Source organism: Ambystoma mexicanum, chromosome 11 (genome assembly GCF_040938575.1).
Source record: "Ambystoma mexicanum isolate Mex_15411 chromosome 11, UKY_AmexF1_1, whole genome shotgun sequence".
Taxonomy (NCBI): domain Eukaryota; kingdom Metazoa; phylum Chordata; class Amphibia; order Caudata; family Ambystomatidae; genus Ambystoma; species Ambystoma mexicanum.
Genome location: NC_090934.1, coordinates 733,422,483 through 733,444,428, shown reverse-complemented (window position 1 = coordinate 733,444,428; position 21,946 = coordinate 733,422,483).

The following is a 21,946-nucleotide window of genomic DNA, read 5'->3' as shown; positions in this document are numbered from 1 at the left end:
ACAGGTGTGAAAGGAGGCATTGATGAATCTTGCTAGAAAAGGGGCAAAAATCTCCTTATTATCAAGAATCATTTTGGGTGGGAGGATGTTATGTTGACCAGCATACGGTTGCATAGTGATCAAAGTAGTAAGTAGTTCCAGACTAGTTACTGGAGCGAAGTCAAAAGTATGTTCTGCAACTAGGGGGGTTGTTAGGTGCAGGGAGCGGCTTGGGTTATGAGGATGAGATCTGTTGCTTTTTTTCCTAGTGATCCCTTGCTTTAGCTATTTTAGCCTCAAAGGCCTGCTGGATTTTGGAGCGGTCTGAGTTCTTAGGTGAAAATGTGTCTTATGCCTTGCAAATTATATAATTGTGCAGCAATGTTGCAGCCTGAATAACAAATCGTAAATTTCATTAAACAAATACTTTGGCGCAGTCATGCTTTAAAAGTGGACGCTTTTAACCACTAAAGGATGTTTCTAGGTCTGAAGAACTCCAAGGAAAGAGCCAGGAGGCTCAGGACTCCCACCACTGCCAGAGCAGTGTCGCCCTTTGCCCAGGTGAGGCAAGGAAGAAGCCCCTTGCTGCACAGACCCCCGCGACCTTCTCTCCATCTGGCCGCCATGAGCAGAATTGAAATCTGCATTGTGCTCCATATTTCGCTCAAAGCTACACTGTGCGCTCCAAATGCAGCTCCCGGCACTGGCTGCTGTGTCAATCCTTGCCTTATTACACCGTCGCCATTAGCCTTGAGGAGGCTTTACAAAGTCCAAGATGGCCTTCGGCAGATCATCGCCGAGCATCAGCTCCTTGCTAATGCTGTAGGCCTGGCCTGATTGGACTACCATCCCCTTCTTAACCTATCCCCTATCGCCGGCAGGCGAATGCCGGCCTGCCCTTAAGGCCGACGACAAGGCTTCCTGTCTGGAGCCTGTCGGGAGCCGAAGGAGCCAGGAGCCACAAACGCTGCCCGATCATATACAGACTGTTTTGGACTTCACCGGGTAAGTGCTTACATTGCGTTTAGCCTATCATGTAACTCCTAAGGCTCACACGTACATAGGCGATCCCCCAGCTGCCCTCCCTACACCTAACGCTACCCGGTAGCAACTACCAGCAACATAGACTTTAAACACTCCATACACTGTTTGGACGTCCCTTATCTCATGTATGCTGCGCAAACTGAGTCAATAATGATCTGAGCCGTTAAACGCTACACACGTACTAATCTACTAGGCAACCCACTGGGCACTCTAAGGTCTCGCTCCGCCCACGGTCCAAGGCTGCCACTTGACACTGTCCTATTACAGCATTGTGTGCTGCACTGCGTTGTTCTGTTTGGCCTGCGCCTCTATATGTGCCACTGTGCTACCTTTGCACCCAGGTGATTTTATAATATATACATTTGAACTGCTGTGTCTCAGGCCCTAGTGCTAAAATTGAACTTAGAGGTGATATTACTTATGCATTTGAACTTCTGTGTCTCAGGCCGTAGTGCTAAAATTGAATTGAGGTGTGATTTTATTTATGCATTTGAACTGCTGTGTCTCAGGCCCTACTGCTAAAATTGAATCCAGGTGTGATTTTACTTATGCATTTGAACTGCTCTGTCTCAGGCCCTAGTGCTAAAATTGAACTTAGAGGTGATTTTACTTATGCATTTAAACTGCTGTGTCTCAGGCCCTAGTGCTAAAATTGAATCTAGGTGTGTTTTTATTTATGCATTTGAACTGCTGTGTCTCAGGCCCTAGTGCTAAAATTTAATCTAGGTGTGTTTTTATTTATGCATTTGAACTGCTCTGTCTCAGGCCCTAGTGCTAAAATTGAACTTAGGTGTGATTTTACTTATGCATTTGAATTGTTGTGTTTCAGGCCGTAGCGCCAAACTTGTATCTAGGTGCTACATGACCGTATGTTAATTACCAGCAACTCCACTGCACTAGATCTATCCTGCCAAGACAATGTATCTCCCATCGCTCTACACTGTTCTTCTTAGATCACTACTTTATATTGTGAACACCTAATATCCCACCATGCTACCAAACACACTTCCACATGAGTCGACCCCCAATCCTCTCAAACTAACCGATATGATCACCTCGCCCTGCACTGTTCTTCAGAGGAACGTCAAATTACGGGCCAGACTCCCTAGGCTTTATGACCCGTTAATCAAAACATCCCACAGTAAGGCTAATACTAGCAACCTCTCTCAGCATCCTCTTCAACTGAACAGTAGACTCTTCCGTGAGCCTATCCGTGCCAAGAATGGCACTCCCAAAAGCTTGCCACTACCTTTGAAACCAGTACAACCTGGGACCAAGGGCGCACTTATAAATGCCAGCTCTATGGTAGCCCATGCAACAAACTTTGCTGACCTACTAGTTAATGAAGATCTTGATTTCTTAGCCATCACTGAATCGTGGCTCCATCCAGCAGCAGGTCCCGCAATCATGTTAGCCATACCAGATGACTACACCCTACTAAGACTCGATCGTACTACTTCTCGAGGCGGAGGTCTTGCCATTATAGCCAAAACTAAACTCTCACTGATACTATTGCCACCCTCCAACACAGGATCATGCGAATCCCTAACCGCTAAGCTTACCCTAGCTAATACACAGTCCATTTCCATTCACCTAATTTACCGACCACCCGGCCCTCTAGGTTCATTTGAAGAAGACCTTACAAACATCCTATCAAATAACCTTAAACGCTCCACACAAAGCATCCTATTAGGAGATTTTAACCTTGGCCTTAGTGACCCCTGAGATGCTAATGCCACATTAATTAATAATACCCTAGAGGAACTAGGATTCACCCAGAAGATCACAGAGCCCCCCCATACTAAAGGTAGAACTTTGGACTGGTTAGATGTGCATATCTGCCCAGTCCTGGTCTCATCTATACTTCCGCAGCCTTGGACAGACCACTACCTAATCTCGTTCACTTTAGAGGCGACACCAGTGCAAACAGACAGTATAGCTCCAGCTGTCCAGACCAGAAAAAAAAAAAAACATCACCCCTGAAAACCTGCTCCCACTGATTTTACCGACTGAATGCCATTCCAGATCACACAGATCCCTTTATGATGGTAGACCTGTATAATAAAGTCATGTTTTCGTCCCTTGATGACATAGCTCCTCTGAAGTTGAGAAAGAGCAAACCTCGAAAGCATATCAACACTTGGTTCTCTCCTCACCTTAAAGCCCTCAGACAGGAAAAGCGACGCTGTGAAAAAACCTGGAGATCACATCCCTCAGAAATCAATAAGAAAAACCTGAGTGGGGGCGCTGTTGAGCAGCCAACAAAATGGCTGCCTAGCTTTCCAGCTCTGTGTGCCGCCGCTCTATATCTGCCTTCATCTGCGGTCTAACATCTTGCCCCATCCTCTAAACCGGCTCTTGCCTTGTAGGCACTTCGCCCCACCTGCCCGTGAAATTCTGGCCCGAATCAGACCTCCTGGGCCTGAGTTCGGCCGGTGACGCGGCCCCGCGTTGGACTGACTGGGCCGCCGCTCTGCCGCTGGGCGGGGGACGGGTTGCGCAGCTGGGGCCCACCGCTGCCTGCGGCCCTACTGCTCGCTTATTCTTGCCGCCCGCCTCCCTGGCTCGATCGCTGGCCTCCTGGAGCCTGGGGGCTGTAGCTGATCGGGAGCGTGGAGGCCGTCATCACGACCTGCGCTGATACGCGTGGCGAATCCTGCCTCAGACGTCGCGGCCTTGCCGCTGGGATCCCCCGCGGCCGTCCGCCGCTCTGCGCCCGTGCGGCGCCTCTGCCTGACTTCTTCCCGCGGCCCCCGTGTCTCTGCGGGACCCATCGCGGAGATCGCCCCCGCCGGACCTACGGCCGGGGGGCCCCTCAGCGCGGCGCTGAAACTGTGCCATTGACGGCGTGGGATCCCCCCGTGGACTTTGCGCGGGCTCGCTGGAGACTCAGCCATCCGGATCCTGCACAAGCGTGGGGTGAGGAGCTGGGGGGAATACTGGGGGCGGGTGCTACCGCGCCCCCTCCGCTCTGGCTGATACTCCCGCTCCCTCATCACTGCACTCCACGACATTGGGATCCCACGGCGATTACCCATTCTGCCTCATATGATCCATTGAGGCACGCTGCATGGTCGTCTCCCCAGACACTGCCTCCCCTACACCCTGGCTCAGGAGCCCGGATAATACGCTTCTGATAACCCCGTGGGCTACTGCTACATCATCCAAAAAGCCAGATCTCCTTCCTTTGACCTTTTGCTTTGCACAGCCCCAGGTCATATACAGCACCCGTATTCCACTTACTCATATTACACAATGTCTAACAGATCCAGGAATACCAGTAAGACTGGGGCTATGGATAAATTTGCAAAAGCCACCCCGAGATCCGAGTCGGCCCACTCTTCTTGTGACCAGACCGACACACCACTCCCTGCGGAGGGGCCTCCTGCGGACCTGACGGCCATGATGGAGTCTATGGCTAGAAACTTTGCTGTATTTCATGAAAATCTAGACGATATAAATGCTAATGTGGCATCTCTTAGGGCCAAACTCGATCAACAGGGGACGCGGATCACTGAGGCTGAAAATAGAATCGGTGCCAGTGAGGACAATATAGTTACACTGCAGAGTACAGTGGCCACCCTTGTCACTGACATGAAATCAGTAAAGGCTAAGTGTGATGACCTTGAATTCAGATTAAGGAGGAATAATATACGCATTATTGGGGTCCCGGAAAATGCGCTGAAGGGCCGACTCGAATTGGCCGTCGAAAACCTCTTGAAAGACCTGTTGGACAACCCGGATTTGTCCCCCTTCTTCACAATCGAAAGGGCCCACCGGGCAGTGGCCCCACGCCCCAAACCTGGTGACTTTCCGAGGCCCATTATTGCAAAAATTCAGAGTTTTAGAGATCGTGACCAGATTCTCCACCTCGCACGTGAGAAGGGTGAGCTCAGAATGGACTCGCAGGTGATCCGAATTTTCCCTGACTTCTCGACCGGAGTCCAGCAGGAGCGTCGCCAATTTCTTGGAGTTAAGAAACTGCTCAGGGAGAGAAGCATTCCTTATGCCATCCTATTCCCTGTGCGTCTAAAGTTCACATTCAATAACAAACTTTACTTCTTTACGGTGCCCTCGGAAACGGTGAAATTCATAGAAGTGCATATTCCCCCTCATCCACCCGCTGAGGATATGATGGAGAATGACTGAACTTTGTCCGAAGCTTGCTCCCCTTGATCGTCCTTTGGCCAGCCGGTCTGCTGGCTCGATCGCTCATTAGCCTCCTCCACAACTATCCTGCTGTCACATTCACATGTCCCATGCAATCCGGGCTGTCTCTCAATCTCTCAGATATGCACTGTTAAATTACCATAATGTTGAACTACTCATCGTGACCATGTTGACTTCTTATTGTTGTTGAATGTAAAGCTCCTTTGATTCACATTCAGGCCTGGCACGGCCACTGTTAGATGGAGCGACATGCATTACCAAACCGCAAACACTGCTTGTCTTTTCACGGATCCCACTGGGTTCCAAGCGTGCTAGCACACGGCAATAGCGCACCCCACTGCGATTGCACTGTTCTTCATATCGTTGTTCTGGGTTAGCCCCTGTTGGGCTCCTGCACAGGCTGGATCATGTTGGGGTCGATCCGACTGTGTGCAGTTAAGGATGGGTGGGGTCCACACTGCTAAACTAGGGTTGGTAGTGAGGGTGGGGGGTGGGTACGGGATGTTATCTAAAAAAGGCACACGAGGTTGCATGGTGCGAGCACTGAAGGGACACGATTGCAGGATTGACTCCAAACTTTGGGGCACACACTATTGCTGGATCCGAGATGTCCACTGAGAATATGTGTGGTATAAGGGTTTATTTGTCACTGCAATGTCTACCGTCATAATGTCCTGGAATGTCTGTGGGTTAAGCAATCATACCAAGGCCCGCAAAATCATAGCTTATGCCAACAGACACAGCTGTAAAATACTGCTCCTACAGGAGACACACTCCAATGGCCACATACCTAGAACTATGGCCCCGGCATGGGGACCTGCAAGATTCTTTACCTCCTATTCCACTCAATCCAGGGGAGTACTAACGATGATTCATAAATCCATTAAGTTCACATTGCACAAAGGTTACACCGACCTCGAGGGACGTTATGTAATACTACATTGTACTTTGGCTAACAAAGAATATCTACTTGTCAACACCTACTGCCCCAATGTGGACTCTCCCGAATTTTTTGATAATATCACTACCATACTGCTGGGATATGTGGGCATACCGATCTTTTGGGGTGGAGATTTAAATCTTATTCTTGACACGGTCCTAGACAGGACTGGAACTGCTCCCCGCTCTTTGTCCAGTGCTGCACGCAGACTGCACTCCCACATTAAGACCCTTGACATCTGCGACGTTTGGAGAATGTTACACCCCCAACTGAGGGATTATACTTACTACTCATCAGTGCACGATAGCTCTTCTAGGATAGACCTATTTTTGTGCCAAGGGGAGTCATGGGCGGGGTGGCTGACTCTCAGATCCTACCTCGCACACTGTCTGATCATGCCCCGATCACAATCTCGGCGAAGTTGGGGATACTTGTCCCGACATTCAGCACCTGGCGTTTCAAATCCGAGGCCCTTAGGGATGTTGTGTTTAGGGCTGAAATACTTGCTGACAATTTGTCTTTCTTTGAACACAACACTCTTTGGGACACCTCGGCTGCAGTCCGGTGGGACGCCTTTAAAGTGTATATTAGGGGTATGTCCATCTCCCGGGAGGCTGGGATGCTGAAAACAATCAGAGCCGCATTGGGTCGATCTGAAACCAAACTGAAGCAATTGGAACTGCAATGTGCCGCTAGGGCTGACCCTGCCATACTTGCACAGGTCTCCGATGAACTCCAGGAATTCAACATACTCGCCGTCAGCGAAATACAATACCTTAGCCGCCCACAAGCAGTCAGGAAATATGGGGAGGGGGATAGGCCCGGGGATAGGCCCGGGAAAACGTTAGCGACAGTGATCAAATGGGAATCTGGCCGAACGCAAATCACCTCTATTAAAGATAAACATGGTAACGCTCAATGGGCTGACCAACAAATCCTAGACACATTCACTGAGTTCTACAGGTCTCTCTACTCTCAACCTGCTGAACACACTGAACAATATATGAGAGAACTCCTCGACCAGATCCCCACCACAGAGATCTCCTCCACTACTCGAGACGAATTGGACTCCCCAATTACACTGGATGAGATAGTAACAGCTATCTCCGACTTGCCCAAAGGTAAAGCCCCGGGACCTGACGGCCTAACCGCTGATTTCTACCAAGAACACATCGCCATAATCGCTCCCAGGCTACTTGAGATTTGGGATGAATCGCTCCGACTCTCTATCCTCCCCCTTTCCATGCGCGAGGCAGCCATTACAGTGCTGCTCAAGCCTGGTAAACCTGATGATGAATGCGGGTCCTACAGACCCCTTTCCCTTATGAATCTTGACACGAAGATCTTTGCAAAAATTATAGCGAACCGATTTCTGCCCATTATGACATACTTCATGAAGACCAGGCCGGTTTTGTACCTGGAAGGTCTACCTCCCACAACATCAGAAGATTGTTCAACGTGATGTCCCGCATTGATCAGGATGTGCAAGCGGTGGCGGTCACGCTGGATGCCCAGAAGGCCTTTGATATGGTCTCCTGGAAATACACATGGCTGGTGCTGGAGACTATGGGCATTGGCCCAAACATGCTTAGGTTCATCAAATTGTTATACACCTCTCCTGTGGCATGGGTTAGAACCAATACATTGACATCTGATCTTTTCACACTCTTCAGGGGTACCCGACAGGGATGCCCCTTTTCTCTGATTCTATTCGCTCTAGCAATGGAGCCGATGGCAGACTATGTCCGTGCTCATCACGCCCGCAGGGGAATAAGATTGATAGACAGCCCCGAAATTATATCTCTATATGTGGACGTTGTTTTGCTATATATCAGAGACCCCACGACACATCTTGACCCGATATTGAGAGATATCACTCGCATTGGCACTCACTCCGGCTTCACTATTAATTACTCAAAATCAGAGATCTTCCCGCTCACTGAATCCACCCAGCAGCCCACCACCGAATACCCCCTCCGCTGGTCACCGAATGGCGTTAGATATCTGGGTGTGCAAATATCCTTAGCCAAATCCACCCTCCTTGCTGATAATTACTCCGCGGTAGCACGAATAGTTGAGACAAAAATCCTACGGTAGCGTGCCCTTCCACTATCCATTGCTGGACAGCTCTCCCTCATCAAAATGATCCTACTCCCCAAACTCTTTTACATGTTTAGTAACGTACCCGTGTGGCCCGGGAGGGAATATTTTACTAGACTACACACACTGTGTGCACAGTTCCTCTGGCACTCTGGCGCAGTACGCAAAAAGTGGACGGACATGACACTCCCATACAGACAAGGGGGACTCACGGCTCCGGATCTGTCACTTTATTGGCATGCTCCCCAGGCCCAACATGCCACTCACTGGTACCCTGGTAATCCGTTGCGTCCCCATATCAAACTGGAGCGACTGGCAGCTGCTGGTATCGACCTAATGTCCATCATACTACATCGGCAATACACGCCCGACTCTCCCATTGACCCAATCAACACGACCCTTCAAGCCTGGGCTCACCTGCTATCTCAGACACCTGAAGCCTCCCCGTATTACAAATGGCTTCCTGTGTGGGCCTTCCCCGGCCTAGAACCCACTCATGATGCGGCGCTGGCCCGACACTGGGGGAAGCTGGGACACCAAGCACTGATGGACTTCTACCCCGATGGCAGGTTCATTGACCCCCAAACCTGGAAACCGGGACACACCGGGACCGCCTTGGAGACCCTTCAATACTATAGATTACGGGCCGCGTTTCGCACCAAATGGCCCACATTCCCTGCTGAGCCCCCAGACAACTCGGCCATTGCATATATTGCCAACTCGGGCGGTGCCCGTGGAATAGTCTCTTCACTTTACAAGATCCTACAGGATGCTACCACTACTCCCACTCTCAAGGCACGTGTTGAATGGGCTAGAGAACTAGACCTAGAACTATCAGACGGGGCCTGGGGCAATATGTGCCTACACACCCAAAAAATCTCCCTCAATTTTCGCGCCATGCAGTACAAACTTTTAAATAGACTCTACTATACTCCGCATAGGACCTCGAGGTTCACTCGCACTACGGCACATCTCTGCCCCCGTTGCAGGGCCACAGAAGCTGACCACTTACACATGTTCTGGTCTTGTGACAAGTTGCTTAGATTTTGGGAAAGTGTCCTAGAAACATTCATGGCCATCACTGAAACGGTTATTGACCCTGATCCTTTGGCCGTCCTGTTTGGAGCCTGGAATACTGATGACACCAGACGTTCGGCTAGATTTCTCAATATTGGGTGCATGATAGCCAAAAAATGCATTCTCCAGAGCTGGAAAAGTCCCTTCCCCCCGGTCCACCAGAAATGGCTCCATATGCTTACTTGGTCGCGAAACTGTGAGGAAGAATTTATATCCATGTTCCCCGCCACCTCTCGCCCCAAGAACATCTGGGTGGAGTTCAACTCCTACCTTAACAGACAAGGCGAGGTCGCTTCCAGCTCTGGCTCATCCCCCACTCCTTCAATGACCACTCCTACAACAGGATCCCGTACTCGTATGAATCGTATGTGACCGTTACCTGACAATGCTATTACTAATGTACTATGTTTTATGTATTGCTCCACCTTATGTTGCTTAGTCATGCTTGTTGCCTTGATGTGTGTACCTTGTAAACCTCTGCCGCCAAAAATAAAAGTTTTTTTTTAAAAAAAGAAAAACCTGAGTATACTAGCCACCCAATATAAAAAAGAAATTATCCCGGCCAAACAAATGTCCTACAGCACTCGAATTTCGCAAGCGAAATCCAACACTAGAGAGCTCTTAACAATACTAAAAGAGGTTGAATCACCTATCCAAGCACCCGACTCATGCCTCAAGGACAAGAACTGGTGCCCGGGTATTCAAAATGCTTTAGCTAACAAAATCACCTCTCTCAAGACGAAGATGAGCATTAAAAAAGACTCTCTTATCGCTTCCACTAAATCTAGTATCCTGATCCCTAAAACGACACACCCCACTCGGTTGCACACCCCTGCGCCGCCCAATCCCCACTTCAACTTCCACAAAGTATCTACTAAAGAGGTTGAAAATGTCATTCTTACCCTCAAACCCTCGAATTGCCACAGGGACCTATGCCCTGCACAATTGATAAAGGATGCGGCTCATGATCTCGCACCATTTATAACCAAACTAATAAATGCGTCATTCACATCAGGAACTGTACCTAACAACCTGAAACAATCCTGGGTCCTCCCCCTTCTCAAAAACCTAATCTAAACCCTGCTACTCCTACTAACTATCGCCCCATCACTACAGTACCGTTCTTACTTAAAATCCTCGATAAAATATCATATCAACAAATCCAACATTACCTTGAACACTTCCATCTCCTTGGAGTCCGATAATCAGGCTTCAGGCCTCAACACGGCACTGAAACCGCACTCATAGATCTCAAGGCACAAATAGATGAGCTGAGAGATGAGGGTAAGACTGCACTATTGCTACTCCTTGATCTCTCAGCCGCTTTCGACCTGGTTGACCATGAGATCCTATGCAGCCACCTACAAAAAGCAGCCCATTTCTCTCAAGAGGCAACCGGCTGGATCCAATACTTTCTAAACAACCGCACGATGAGAGTCTTCTCCCCATTAGCAGCTGCCGACCCATCGCCTATCACCTGTGGTGTATCCCAGGGATCTTCAGTCTCCCCGACCCTGTACAACATTTTCACAAAGCCCCTTTTTGATGATCTAAATGGTCTGGGTATCACCTACACTAATTATGCCGATGACACCCAAATCCTCATCCTGTTGACGGGGGATTATGACAAGGATTTGGCCTTCGTCAATAAAGTCTACCTCATCATCCTGGCATGGATGGCCTTACATGGTCTATGCCTGAATGATGACACAACAGAACTCCTCATTCTAGGGTCCTCACATAACCTCAACAATCGAGACCTAAACTACTCCTCTCTCGTAATTGATAATAATAAGATCACTGTAGCCAAGGAAGTCAAAACCCTTGGTTTCTACTTAGATTCCACGCTCACCTTCAAAAAGCTAGTTAATGCTATGGCGTCCGCCACATCCTACACTTGCAAACTTATCAGAGCAGCCAAACCATTCCTCTCACCTTCTAATTATATCACCCTAGCCAGGGCTCTGATCCTGTCCAAAGTGGACTATTGCAATGCGCTATATGTAGGTTTCAACAAATATATCACGAACAAAATACAAATCCTACAGAATAACGCCTTAAGAGCAGCCCTTAGCATCCCCAAGAAAGCCCACATTCCCGAGACTAGAAGATCTGTCAATTGGCTATCTACGAAAGACAAAATCTTCCTAAAATCTGTCTCCTTGACTCACAAATGCCTCCACCAAGCATCCCCTCAATGCCTTATAACTAAATTCACAAAGACCAGCTTCTTCCCGCCCCACTGGTTAACTCCAATCTCCTCCATGTGCCCAGATTTAAACGTACAATGTCGGGAGGGAATAGCTTTCCTGTAAAAGCAGCGCCATTTTGGTATTCCCGAACTCCTACTTGCAGGGAGGACCTCCCTTACCGCCAATTCAGATCGAAGACCATTCAGTGGCTCAAGGACCATGATATATAATCCCTGCCTGCCTACAATGGTGCTCAACTGATCTGCGTAGATACAATTCATGATATAACCTACATTTTTGTATTTATATATTCTTTTTGTAATTTATGCCTCACTGGCTGTCATTGTCTTTGATGCTCCAGTAATGTAACCTCAGCTGGACTTCATCCTTCTGTATGTAACAAGCTTTGCAATCCTCTTGATGTCTCTGCGCCTTGCTACCCCCGGGTTAGGTGAGCAATATAAATAATAAATACAATACAAATACAATACAATGTAACTGAACAGGTTATTACGTTTCATTTGCAATATCTGGCAAAAGGACCACCACAAGGAAATGCCAGAGGCCAAACCAAAAACTGCGCGAGGTGGAAGGAAAGGGGCTTGAAACCGAACTGAAGAAAATCCATTCTGTTGACAGATGTTGGCTCTACCAAAGGCCAGACGGATTTATTTTGCAAACTTTTTGTCTGCTTTAGCTGTACACGAAGGATGTTAAATGCATTCATACATTTTAATCAGTGCGGCCTCACTTGAAAGAGTATCTCCCATTGCTAAGGATTTGATGTTGCACTCCTTCAGACACCACTGTATCATTCTTTTCATTTTTATTGTGTGTCGCTGCACTGCCTACACCCCTATAACTTCTCGAGAGGACATCTCACATTAGCATGTCCTGGCGGCATCCCTTTGATGCCCCAGTATATGGGGATGGTGCCTTGTTCTGACGAAATGGTGCTAACACCCCTTTTGGCCAGCCCTCCCTGCAAGTGCCTACCAGCCATCGAAGTCACCCTGCCTGTCTCCTGTGTTTATCCGCCTTGGACCTCCACCTTAATGGCAACTTTCTAGGTGGGCCCCTTCCTGTGCCCACTGGCACCTTCCTGCTCCCACCTACTGAGCTATTTGCATCTGCACTCCAGGCTGTGTCCCCACTCCACCCTTGCAAAGAAACGTGGCTGATAACAACCATTAGCACATGGAAGTCATCTTTGACATTCTCTAAACCAAACAAAAGGCACAGGTTCCAGCCAATAATGTCTTGGCCTCACTTCAAATATACGAACTTCAGAAGCAGCTAACAATGCCTAGGCAATTTTCAAATTAAATGCTAATAGCCTCGTAGACCTCAGGAGGGGTAATTGAGCGTTGGTTAAGGCCCCTCCATTGTTGTTTTATTATTACAACAAAACGCAGGGAGAGGCGCGATGTAAGAACGCGGAATTATATTATTATTGGCCGATCGATGCCTCATTGTTGGCAACTTTGTGAACTCTAGTAATTAGACTTTTCTTAATTTTGAGAGAAGGGAGCACATAGGTTGTTAATTTGACGTTCGTTGAATTAATCAGACAGTGACATGCCAAATGCAACGCCTTATTAAAAAGTAATCACGTCGTCGCACACGCTCTCCCACCAAGGGGGGGAGGCGCGGTGTGCACTTCCTGAAGGTTCCACAGAGTGCAGCGCAGCGGAAGGACCGCCTTTCAATAGCAAGAGAGGCACAATGCAGGGTCAAAGTACAACACAAGAGCGCGCGACGCTGTGCCGGTGATGGATGGAGCCTCTTTCTGCTCTGAGTGACAACTAAGTCATGTGGCTGTAACCGGCCTATTATTGGCGAGTTAATTCGCAACTCACCTTCAGACAAAGTGATTTCAACGCAGGAGGGACCGGCACATAACGAAAGAATAAATATGTATGGATATAATTCACCACGCATGAATGTTTGCCAACACTGCTACACGGTGCAGCAGGTTTCCTAAAGCGTGTTTATGTCGGTGTGAAACAATTCGGTGATACGGTGCATTTGTACACATCCCCGTGTTATTTTGGATGTATTTTGATGCACTGGAACACGCGTGCATTTATGGTCTCACTGCCTGGCATGCGTCAGTGCCAAGCACAACCAGACCATATACCACTAATACGTACAGCAAAACGAACGCATATGTTCTGAATTTCACCTTTTTCTCTAATTTTGCATCGAACCATGTTTATTATGCATTACTGTTTGACCGCTATTCCTACGCACACGCTACGTTGCTATTCTCCCATAGGTACCTGCAGATGTGTAAAAGAATGCGTTGGCGCCACATATAGAGTTATGTGTGGGTGCTGTGTTGCTTTGAACTATGCCCAAGCTGTAGAGGGTGCCTGAGGGGAAAGTCAGCCCTTTTCCCTTCAAACGCTCAAGACAGTGAGCCCTATTGTCAAAGCATTTGATTTGGGATTTCCCATGAATCACTCAGTTAGAAATTTGGCTGAATACCACCTCTTCAACCCTGAGCTATTAGGAGGGAGACAGACAGAGAGGACACATGAAGACACAGCAAATCGTAAGGCACGAGGGCGAATCAAAAGGGAGAATACGAGTAGGGGAGCAAAATATAGACACAGTGAACTAAAAGGCGAGACAGAGAACCAAGGGGGAGCAAAGGAGTAAGGGAGAGAAGTAAAGACAGAGTCAACTGAAAGGGAGGAATGAGAACCAAGGGGGCCAATAAGAGCAGGACAGACAAATACAAAAATACACAGCAAACTGAAAGGCGAGAAGATGAACCCAGAGGGAAAATAGGAGCAGGAGAGAGAAATAAAGACACAGTGAACTGAAAGTCGAGAAGATGAACCGAAGGGGAAAATAGGAGCAGGAGAGAGAAATAAAGACACAGCGAACTGAAAGACAAGAAGATGAACTGAGAGGGAAAATAGGAGCAGGAGAGAGAAATAAAGACACAGTTAACTGAAAGGCGATAAGATGAACCGAGAAGGAAAATTGGAGCAGGAAAGAGAACTAAAGACACAGTGAACTGAAAGGCGAGAAGATGAACCAGAGGGAAAACAGGAGCAGGAGAGAGAAATAAAGACACAGTGAACTGAAAGTTGAGGAGATGAACCAAAGGGGAAAATAGGAGCAGGAGAGAGAAATAAAGACACAGTGAACTGAAAGGCGAGAAGATGAACTGAGAGGGGAAATCGGAGCAGGAGGGAGAAATAAAGACACAGTGAACTGAAAGGCGAGAAGATGAAATGAGAGGGAAAATTGGAGCAGGAAAGAGAACTAAAGACACAGTGAACTGGAGAGAGAAATAAAGACACAGTGAACGGAAATGCGAGAAGATGAACCGAGAAGGAAAATTGGAGCAGGAAAGAGAACTAAAGACACAGTGAACTGAAAGGCGAGAAGATGAACCCAGAGGGAAAACAGGAGCAGGAGAGAGAAATAAAGACACAGTGAACTGAAAGTTGAGGAGATGAACCAAAGGGGAAAATAGGAGCAGGAGAGAGAAATAAAGACACAGTGAATGGAAAGGCGAGAAGATGAACCGAGAAGGAAAATTGGAGCAGGAAAGAGAACTAAAGATACAGTGAACTGAAAGGCGAGAAGATGAACCCAGAGGGAAAACAGGAGCAGGAGAGAGAAATAAAGACACAGTGAACTGAAAGTTGAGGAGATGAACCAAAGGGGAAAATAGGAGCAGGAGAGAGAAATAAAGACACAGTGAACTGAAAGGCGAGAAGATGAACTGAGAGGGAAAATAGGAGCAGGAGAGAGAAATAAAGACACAGTGAACTGAAAGACGAGAAGATGAAATGAGAGGGAAAATTGGAGCAGGAAAGAGAACTAAAGACACAGTGAACTGAAAGGCGAGAAGATGAACCGATAGGGACAAAAGGAGCAGGAGAGAGAAATAAAGACACAGTGAACGGAAATGCGAGAAGATGAACCGAGAAGGAAAATTGGAGCAGGAAAGAGAACTAAAGACACAGTGAACTGAAAGGCGAGAAGATGAACCCAGAGGGAAAACAGGAGCAGGAGAGAGAAATAAAGACACAGTGAACTGAAAGTCGAGAAGATGAACCTAAGGGGAAAATAGGAGCAGGAGAGAGAAATAAAGATGCAGTGAACTGAAAAGTGAGAAGATGAACTGAAGGGGAAAATAGGAGCAGGAGAGAGAAATAAAGACGCAGTGAACTGAAAGGCGAGAAGATGAACCGAGGGGGAAAATAGAAGCAGGAGAGGTAAATAAAGACACAGAGAGCCGAAAGGCGAGAAGGTGAAGCAAAAGCGTGAATACTATTAGGCAAGGATGAATATGAGAGAGAAATAAAGGCACAGTGAACTGCAAGAGGAGAAGGAGAATTATGAGTGAGTATAGGAGTAGGAAAGAGACAAAGACACATTGAACTGCAAGAGGAGAAGGAGAGCCAATTGGAAGGCTGGAAGTGCAGTAGGGGATAGTGACACCTTGAGTGTCTGAAGTAGCCTGGTGTTAAAACCCCTACCTATACGGCTGCCGTCATCATCCAACACTCATTTATGGTTAATAATATTTTAAAAAGTGAAATTGAATAGGTATTAACACAAAGAGGAAGTCTTTGCACCATCCTAATCATGGTAGAGTTAAGGGCTTTCTCATGGTTGATGGTTCTTAAAACACCCTGGAGAAAGGCAGGGGCGTGGGGGGTGAGGGGCGGAGGCATAGATGAGGGAAGTGTAAAAGAGAGAGTGGACGAAAAGATGGGTGCAAAAGTGATTGTAAAGAGGGTGTTTGGGTGAAAGAGAAAGAAGCCAGAGGGAGGGTATTGCAGGGTGGGGTGTCAGACGAGAAGAAGCTGCTGAATTATAAAGACAAATAGAAACAAGACATCTGGGAGGACGGGAGAGGCAGACAAGAATGTACCTCAGAAAAGATGCATTCATGGATAAGGAGTGGAGTGCAGAGGGTGAGAGAGAGGTAGCTTACAAGACAGAGGAAGGGCATTCAGAGGGCAGAGACTACATAGCACCAAGAGCGATTATGAGAGGGGGAGAAAGTAGGAGGAAGAGCACAGGAATAATTGGCAATTAAACACTTAAGATATATAAAGGGATACTCAAATATAATAAAAGAAAAGAAACAGCTGGAAGGCTAGGCAGCGATAAAAGGAGAAGGGCTCGGGAGAAAGAGAGCGAGAACATAGAGAGATAAGAGTACAAATATAGACGACAAAGCAAGTTAACAAATTAGAGAGGGGGACAGAAGTCAGAGTAACAAAATGGCATAGAAAATGTTAGCAAGTGAAAAGAGTCAGGTAACGCCATCAGAGAGAGAGAAAGACAGAGAGAGCAAGAGAGAGGTCTTCAGAGAGAAATAGAGATAGGAACAAAGAGGAATATTTGAGAAATAATAAATTAGAAAATTAAGCAGAAGACAAAATACAGTCAGCCGAAAAGTTTCAAAAGTGAATAACCAGTGAAATGTATATATAAATGGCGGGTCTCATGAATATTTATATAACCAAAATGTAAACATGCACATGACAATCTGACTGACAGAGCCGTGTGTGCAATTGTACTGTGTGGCCAGCATGTTCGTGTTTCTGCTCCCAGGCACTGTTCACAAACACTGGTCTGAGAAAAACAAGGGCTATAAAAAAGGCATTTATGTTAGGGCATTGACTGACAAAAGGGCATGAATCGGACACATGGAAAATTATCATATTTTGTAAACAAATTAACACATTTGTTCACAGATCTGACCAGTGATGTTAGGGGCGGCCTGTGGCATGGGACAGATTCATTCAAGAAATAAGATGCTGCACACAGAGGACTGCTTTCAACTCTTCACGTCTTTATTCTGTCTCTCCTTTCCCTTCATGTTGCTTCCCTTCTTTCCCCATCTCACTTTCAGCTCCTTCTCTAAATAACGAGGAGGACCAAAGTGAGAAGTGCGATGTTAAAACAGCCCAGGAAAGTCCCAAATTACCCAGAGGACTCAGAGTCAGTCCAAACCGGAGTCAAAAATGGAGTAGACAAAGTGCAAGGCAAAATCCAGCTGTTTTATCATCCAAACAAAGCAGGGATATCATACAGCATTACAATCTTGCCACTCTCGTGTGTCTCCATTACAAACAAAGATTTAAGTAGTACAACTTCATCATAAATGACGTCATCACATGTCATCAGTTTACAAAAACCTGTGGGGAACAGGGATTGGTTAGTGGTGCTGGCTACATACAAACTCTATAGGGTTCAAACATTTAATTGGGTTATACTTGTCTGATGGCTCCTCCTGCGACCACCCGTATATTGATAAAGGCTAAACCGTGTCATCTCTACAACAGGTAATTGGTTGGCACCTGACCTGACACAGATGATTCAGCAGAGTCTCATACTCCAACCCAATTTATCAGAAATAATTTCACAAAAAATAACACCAAAGCCGAACCTGTGTCACATTTCCACCCAAGGAACCCACTTTTTACCCCTTCCTGGTTTCTTAGTCTTCCCCCACAATCACTCTCCTTACTCGCTCACACCACAATCACCTTGCTTAGCTATTTACTTTAGTTATAGTTCTCACTCTTACACAAAAGACACCATCTTATCCAAAAAACAAATGCCAGCCAATATCTCTGGGATATCTCCTTCACTCGAGAATAGAAACGAGCGCAATATTTTCCACTTCAACACCGCTGCTCTCACTCTCGTCATCAGTAATACGGTATTCTCTACTACAATACCATCTTTTCCTGACTACAAGAAGATACCACTTCACTTCTTCGACTAACCAAGAAAAGCGAAGTTAGGACTCTGACCGCACATTCATTTCAGAATGAAGAATGCCAAAGGTATACTCTAGGATTCGACCGGTGGACCATAAAATGCCACCTCACCTCTAGCCAACCAGGCAAGCAAACTGAAGGGTATCAGGACAAACCTCACAATGGACGTGTTGGTGCAAGAAACCACCTCACAGCTCTAAAATAACTAAGTAAACATAAATACAGGACTTACAATGTAAAACAATTCACATACTCCTTCAAAACATTCACCCTTTCAATCCTGTAACCTCGGCTAACACCACACACACACTCTGACTCAACCGTTACCAAACCCCTTAAATCAAAGAAAACCCCACTTTTCCCCCTATTTCCCCTATTTCCCCTCTTGCTTTACCAACCAAAGGTGCACTCACACAAACCCAAAGGGCTCTGATGTGGTGGTCCATCAATGTGTCCTGCACATCTGGAACAGGGTATCACACCTCTGGGGAACAGACAGTCCTTTAACCAATATGGGGCCCGTAAACCGCTCTTTTTCACTGTGCACGGAAGACTGGTTCCCAGAGAGGTGACACAGCCAAGTTGTGTGGACACGATGCCGCCAATGACTCAGAAAGCCTGGGGTCCTTTTGTTCGTCACCAAAAATGTAGGGGTGGGCCTCCAATCACCTTAACCCAGAGTAGGCCCACCTCTGAAGAAGCAAGTGCATGTTTTGACCATAAGGAAAGTGTATTGTACAAACGGCCAGGAGGAGATAGATAACAATATGGAGTCAAACTAACCCAAGTCTCCCTGAACCACACAAGATGACACATTATATACATTTATGCAACAGCTAAAACACTCCCACATACTTTATTAAACCCCCCCCACACGTGATTGATTAAAATCTATACAAAGAAATCCCATCTTTCTCCAGTTCCCCCATTCTTATTGGTGGTTGGAATCTTAACTACCAGCTTCAGCTCATGTGTTGACCACACCTCTTTTTAGGTTTCATCTCTGGCAGGTCATGACATCATTGTACAGTTATACATTCACATACAAACATAATTCATTACAAGTCCCAGTTGGTCGGAGACCTCTTAATCCTAAATTTAATTTGCACATGGTGTGCACATATACTTCAATCGACATCATAGAGAGCAGAATAAACAGGTTCCCTTTGAACTGTCAAGAGCCATCCCACCCACCACTGCTTACTGGTGTCATTTGAAAATGATGGTCTAACGACTAACATTTCAGCATGCAGGCCACTTCCTGAAAAGCAATCAAAACCCCTGAGTATCGGTCACTCTGACCTCGATCATCACTTCACCCCATGTTTATTGTTGGTGAAAACAAATGCCTGGACCCCCCCCCGTGCACTTAAAAGAGATTACATCTACTACCTAGGAACCTACCAGGCCATTCAAACCCTGGCCAATTTGTTAGCTGAGCTGACCATCTGCCAAGGTCTTACTCATTTACCCTTCCTTTGTCCTCTGAAACTCTGCAAAACCAATTTGTCCAAGTCACCTAAAATTCACCTCGCGAAACCCTGACTGTCAAGTGTTATTCATTTATTTTAAAAAGCCCACTACATTTAGTTTTATAAATTCCAAGTGTATGTATATCAGTGTGCACAGTGGGTTCTCTATGACCAGCCCCCTTCCTTGCAGGCAAATTATAAAAACTCTTTGTTGCCCAGCTTCTAGGCACTTCATAGCACACCATATTTGAATTGTGTTTTATATTTCATTTGATGGCTTTGGCATTTATCTTTCTATGCACATGCAAATCTACTGTGTATCAACTCAAACACAATAAAACATCCCATTCACATTTAACTACACTGGATACATATACAAAATTGCAACCTCACAGTAACTTTGCCACATCCCCAGTCACAAATATGGCGTGCACAACATGAACCCCTCTATATCGGTGGGGCCTTTCCTGACCACCCCGACACTAGCCTGTTCTGGGGTTGTTTTCCCTTATGTGCAGCATGTAAATAAGTGCACATGGGTGGCAGTACTGTCTTCGAATAGTGCCTTCTTGTGGCCGGGCATAAACATCTTGCCTGCAGTGTCTTGAACCCACTGCGTGTGATATTTAATTATTTTGTCCTTATATCAGGGCAATGACTTAAATAAGTGGATTATCGTGGTGTCTCCCATGATAATGCTTCACAAGGCAATTTACCAATAATTACGAAACTATATTTCAATCCTTGCTTACCTTTTCTCTTTTTTTTCGCGCCTTTGCCTAACAATACCTTTTCACAATTAGTATGTCTGCATCTCTCTCAGAGACCACTCCTTTTGCGTCACCCAATTCTTCAGAGCAGCACCACAAAACGCCACTCATGCTTTTGAGCAGCCCCAACTTCACTGTCTCAATCCTTTTGAGTGGCACCACAACCACCACTTACGCTCTGAGCAGCCCCACCTCGCTGCTGCCACATTCGGCCCACACTCCTATCTCCACACCACCACCTTTCGTCCTCCACAAATACACAAAAATCCACTTTACTAGGCCTAAGTTATCTTACAACGTGAGACTGGTGCCAGCAATTACTATACAACAAAATACACTACAGCTGTTTTCTCGACTCCTGGCAATGTAACCCGTCTCTTTTGTTATTACTGCCACGTCATTAGGTTTATCACATGATCTTTCCCAACTCTTGTCGGATGCTATCTCCTTTAACTCTTATTTCTTCATAAGTCCACAATATACAAAGATACCTTTTCCCAATGTTGATATGTTTATGTCATAATTACATCCATGGATCTGCTGAAGGTCTTCAGTGTTGAGTCTCCCATAACAGCAAACTGTCCAATCACACCCTACAGAGTGGCCAATGGGTACTGGAGAGGGCTCACTCCAAACAGGCTCCCGTCAACCACACATAATCCCGTTCTCTACAGTTCGCATCTGCAGCCTTCGGGGGACCTGACGGGGAACCCTCAACAGTCCGATGATGCTTAGCAAACCATCCTCTGCTACCATCTGTTAAAACGGCCCAGGAAAGTCCCAAATTACACAAAGAACTCAGAGTCAATCAAAACCAGACTCAAAAACAGAGTAGACAAAGGGCAAGGCAACATCCAGCTTTATTATTATCCAAATAAAGCAAGAACAGCCAACAAGCATTAAAATCTTGCCACTCTCAGCACGTCCATTCAAAACAATGATTTAAGTGGTACAACTACATCATAAATGACTTAATTACATGTTATCAGTTTACAAAACCCCACGGGGAATGGGGATTGGTTAGTGGTGGTGGCTACATATACACTCTATAGGGTTCAAACATTGAATTGGGTTAAACTTGTCTGATGGCTCCCCCTGAGACCACCCCTGTAATGATAAAGGTCTATGTCATCTTTATAACAGGTAATTTGTTGGCAACCTACTTCATGAGTGGCATAACACTGAGGATTGTGATAGGTTGGCTCTTGCTAACCAACCTTGGACAATTGACAGGTCGTCAAGACGTAAGCCAGACAGATAGTGGGGGTGAGAGGTCCACAGAATGCTTTCCTTGCAATTAAGAAAGTTACCATCCCTTATTCCTAGGCCGCGAGCCAGGGTGATCTCTGTGTACTTGGCCGTCTTCTGTGTCTTGTGTCTGTGTGTATGACTAGGGAGTACGGCAGGTGTCCTATCTGTGTTTGTTTCCAATTAA